The following is a 5780-nucleotide window of genomic DNA, read 5'->3' on the forward strand; positions in this document are numbered from 1 at the left end:
GAATCATATGAACACATATAAAACTTGGAATTTTGATATTATCCTTGAAATTGGTTTACCACAATCATTACCACATCAAAAAGAGGTTTTACAAGTCCAAAACAGTTTATGGTAGTGATTCTAGACCAATTCCAGCCAAAGCAATCAAATATATGCTGTCAGGAGGTCCAACTCGTTGAGTGCATGAACAAACTCGACGAGTTGGATGCATTTTGCCTTGGACTCGTCGAGTCCCTTCATGGACTCGGCGAGTCTGTTGTGCAGACAGCATATAAACTTCGATTTTCAGCAATTTGCATCAAGTATTTAAGAAAACAAGCCTAGGCTCTGATATCACTGTTGGATTTTGAGCATTCTAACACTCCTAAGTGTACATGCAACCCTAATAAACCTTGGATCTATGTTTTCTCTAAAATACATGCAAATAATAATTTCCAAGGTTTACATCCTAACTAGCATGGCATGAAGAACTAGAATCATAAAACACTAGAAGAATGACATACCTTTTGATAGTGATTGATTGCTTGGAGTTTGAGAGCCTAGCACCAATAATTTGAATGCCTCAAGTGGAATCACAAATCACCACAAACTTGGAAAACTTATGAAAGTGTATACTTTGATTCAAGAAATCGGCCACTCCCTTTTACACACACTAGGGTGAAATTTCATGCAACATAAGCTTGTTTATATAGTGCGCATGATTAGGGTAAAACCCTAATAACCCATGTCTTTTCCTTTCCAATGATCCATGGGTTAAAAGCTCCATTGATAATCCATGGACTTCCATATAAGCTTAGCCCATTTCTAAATGATTGTTAGCCCACACTATATAAATATAATAGCCCATGATTTAATTGGTCTTCCTTTTAATCACTAAATTAATTCATAATTAATTTAAGACTAAAAAAAACTAATTAAATAACATGACTTCATATTAATATATTATAACTTATAATATATTAATAAACCATAAGTATACAATTCTCATAATATTATCCATAAATCGTTTGGGTGAAGTGCAACCCAAATGGACCATGTCGGGTCGGGTCAAGTATATACCAAATAAGTTATGGACTTAGACACCTTATCCAACATTTTAACAGATTAAAGCAATATTCAAATTTAAAGATAAACCCTAAAATTTGAAATTATAGGCTAGATCCTTAAATAACCTAAATCTAATAAGGACACGTCGCGTTCTCCAATAACAAGTTTCTTTTTGATTTTTTTCACTTTTTCAAGTAATGCTCATAATAATAACCCTATGTGTTTACATGCACCCTGGATCTACGTTTACTATTATGACAACCTACTTTTAAAACTATGAATTTAAATTGTTAAGAGAAATATGATTACAAACCGTAAAAGTATTATCGTATATACTAGTGGTTCCTTTGAAGATCTCGTATTTGTTGGAAGCACATGGAACGATCTAGCACCCAAAGTAGGAATGACTATAAAGGCTCACACCCAAAAGTCTAAAACCCTAGAAATTTGAGGAGAGAGGAGAGAAAACTTGCAAGAATCAAATTCTCTCAATGCAAGAAAGAGAATGAACAAAATTAATGAAGGCTCTAAGGGTCTTTTTATAGCTGAGGTAACTTGTAGATAAAACTGATTTGAATCAATTAAATAATATTCAGATTCAAATCATTTCCATATATCAACTAAGGAATTCTCTAAGGGGTTGTTTAGATCGCAAAATGTTTTTGAATGAATTAGAATTGGAAAATGAATTTTTCAATAATTTGAATCAAATTCCATATCATGTTTGGTTGACAAGAAATCAAATAAGAACTAATTCCAAATTCTGTTTGGTTAATAAGAAATAGAATTGGAATCCATGTAAAATGAGAGATTTACCATTTTTGTTTGTTTTGCTTAATTTTACTTTTTTCTAATTTATATGTAAAAGTGCATTATATAAATTATAAAAATAGTAAATTCTTGGTAGTGGTGACGGTAGCGGTGGTGGTGGCATTGGTGACGGTGTGGGGGCAGCAGTGGTGGTGTCGGCGGCTGTAGTGGTGCTAGCTAATAGTACTGGTGGTGGTAATAGGTGGTGGCGACGGTGATGGTGGTAGTGGTGGTGGTTGTGGCAGTTGGTGGTCAATAGTAGTGATGGTGGGTGTTGGTTTTCTGATAAGTAAATGGGGTATTTTTGTAATCTGTCACTTTCCTTGACGAGAAAGAATGTTTTCCATCCAACTTTGGAAGGAATCCACTTTCCTCCATATGGTGGAAATTTATTTCATATAGGAATCCCTTCTCCCCTCTAAGTCAAACCAAATGCATGCATTCGAGGGAATTAGAATCATTTTCCCTCGAATTTCATTCCTTTCCAGTCAACCAAACCCGCCCTAAGGGATTTTATCCCTTCAAAATCATCCACCCCTTCAAGGGGTTCCAAAATGTTCCTCTTGCTCAACTATTGAATAATTAACATTCAGTCCATGTATCTTTAAATAATTTTTGGTTAAATCTAATTAATTCACATTAGTTCTAAATTAATTAACAAGTTTCTAATTAACTTATCAAGCTATGATAAATTAATAAACTATTAATCTCATTCTCTTAAATTATTTTCTAGTTATTTTAGCACTTGAGGAAAACCCTAAAAGGACTTAATTTCTATTCCCACATTTATACCTATTAGTTATGAAATTGAATACATATTTCCAACATAAACTTGATGAATTCTTCCTTAACAATTGAATGTCCTGTATGCTACAACTACAATATTAGTTTCAAAATACAAATATACGATCATCATATATTACTGAATGATTTCATGCTTTGAAAGAAATATTGATGATGCCCTTCACAATGTAGATTCTCCTATCACCGAAGTGGAACTTGTAATGCAAATACTTCGTCAATTATCGGCTCCTTATCACATTATTGTTGATGTCATCACCAACACCAAGGCATTCCCATCCTTCCTTCAAGCAAATAATATCTTCCTCCTTCATGAACCATGTGCAGAATCACCAGAAATTGCACTTGATTTTTTTTTTGCAAACCACTACTGCTCTCTACTCTAACACAACCAAACCTGCAAGTTGAAAAATAGGTTCAATAAAAATAATTCTAATGGTCATGGTGGTTCTAAAAGGAGGGATAATTCTAGTTTTTCTACTACCACTAACCACTTTCAGGTATTCAAGGCTCAAATCAACATCATAATGCCAACATTCACACCATTTATGGGAGTTCTAATGGTTACGGTAATTTTATGCATCTCAACCAACGTTTATATGCATTCTAGCAGCCTTCCGCAATTATTCTTGGCCCGTTGAACATTTTGTTGTCCATGACATCCCACAACTACCAACATAGGTATAGTATACCCACATCCAGACACAAAACAACCCAATAGGGCCCTTCTAGCAACTGCCTAATAGCAGTTTTGGGCTTTAGCAGCCCCTCTATTAGTCAAACAGCATGCCAGCACAGCACAATCATCACTTTTAGTTACCATAGTTAATCATCATCTGTATCACACCATTAAATAGCTGCAATTCTTTTTGGAGGTCCTGCCATAGCGAATGTTGGTCTAACTCATCCCTGAGATCTCGCCTCAATTATTCAAGTCGTGTCCATTCAACAACCTCCTAGCACAAATTCCTACATAGATATCGGTTCTAGTTTTCACATGATATTTAAGCAAGGTAACATGTACTTCCTAACACCATGTTTTGCATCTAAATCTATCACGATTGGAAATTGTGATTTAGTTCAGATTAGCCATATTGGACATAATTGTTTTCCCTTTTTCTCAAAATATTTTTCTTGTAAAAAATGAGTTGTTTTCTTCCAACATAGTTAAAAACCTAGTTTACGTGCGCAAATTTTCCATTGATAATTCTATTTCAGTTGAACTTGATCCTTCTAAATTCTCTGTTAAAGATCTTTAAACAGATACTCTTTTCCAACGATGCGATAGTGTTGGAGACTTATACCTGATTCTTCCTTCTTCTCTTGCCACTGCTCTTGTTGTTGTCTCCCCTAACACTTGACGTTATCATGTGGCCCATCTAGGAGATACTACTTTTTTGTTTCTTTAGTCTCGTCGTTTTATTCCATGTTCTTTAAATAAAGTGTCTAATTGTCATGTTTGTCATCTTGGAAAATATTCTCGTCTTTCATTTTTCTTTTTTGTTACTAAAACTACTAGTTTATTTCAGTTGATTAATTTAGACTTATGGAGTGTTCAATATTCTCTGTAATTTTATAATATACAAAATCAATTAAAAAGTGTCATGAAACTTTTTAAATGCGTAATATTCATGAATTTAACAACCATTCTTTTTCTCAACTACTTCCTAACTCATGGCATTAAAATGAGGTTTTGTGCCCTTACACTTTTCAGCAGAAGGGAAAGGCTAAACGCACTATTAGCACAATAAACAATAGTGTTCGTACTCAACTTTCTCAAGTTGCATTACATGCAAAATTTTAGGTCGAAGCTCTTCGGTCTTTGATTCGTCTCTTAAACATTCTTCCCATTTGTACTCTCTCTTACAAAACCCCTTTTGAGATTTGGTTTGGCATTACAACTTCTTACATGCATTTTCGTGTATTTGGAATTATGTGTTATCCTAACACATCATCTATTGCACCTCACAAACTAGCTCATCACTCCTCTTCTTTTCTCTATCTCGGTCCTTTATCTAATCATTAGAGTTATCGATGTCTTGATCTCGTTACTCAACGGGTTATCATCTATCGACATGTCACATTTGATGAAGACTACTTTCCTTACTCTGGTTTTCATACTCCTCTTCCTCCACTAAACATGATTCTCTTATGCATGATTCTCATCCCTTCATCCCTCTATTGTCTATTGTTGAACATGTCTCTATCATTGTTGTCCTCCCTACTCATGACGCCACACCTAGCCTCAGTGGTACTTTATCTTCATTTCCTCCACTAAACATGATTTCGTGGCCTACGACTGAAGCTATATGCGAACCATATTGAAAAGAAGTTATAGATGTTGAGATGTCAGCTCTCTTTTAAATCTCACTTCGGATCTTGTCCAACGTCCTTCAAATGCCAATATTGTTGGTTGTCGTTGGCTCTACCACCACAAGTTCCACAATCATGACACATTGGAACAATACAAATGTAGGCTTCTCGCTCAGGGTTTCTCTATGTAACCTATGCTTGATTTTGATGAAACAATTACTATTGTTGTCAAACCAGCTACCATTCGAATTGTCTTAGGCATTGATGTGTCCCGTCACAGGCCTATACATTAACTTGATGTTAAGAATGCCTTCCTACACGGTGATCTCACTAAGGTTTTCTAAATGAAGTAAATCTGACAGTTCTCTTTTCATATTCTCTCATGGTAGTGATTCTATCTATCTTCTCTTATATGTTGATGATATCATCTTAGCTGTGTCCGATTTAGGTTCTCGATTTTCTTTTTTAGTATTGCTTCCTCTCAAAGCTCCACCGATTTATTTCTATCTCAAATTTCCTTTGCTAGGGTCATCCTTATTCATGATGACATGGATACTTGAAATCCTTGTAGCATCCCTACGGATTCTAGGCCCAAGCTCTCATTTGAGGGTACTCTGGTCTCTAAGCACACTCTCTACCATAGGTTGGCCAGTGTTTTGCAATATTTGATCTTCACCATGCATGATATTGCTTGTGTTGTTCAGCAGGTATGTGTCTATATACATGACCATCGTGAACCTCACTTTCTCGCTCTTAAGTGTATTATGTGTTATCTTTGGGGTACTCTTTCGCATGGACTTAACATTTTT

Source organism: Lactuca sativa, chromosome 3 (assembly GCF_002870075.4).
Source record: "Lactuca sativa cultivar Salinas chromosome 3, Lsat_Salinas_v11, whole genome shotgun sequence".
In the NCBI taxonomy this organism is placed as follows: Eukaryota; Viridiplantae; Streptophyta; class Magnoliopsida; order Asterales; family Asteraceae; genus Lactuca; species Lactuca sativa.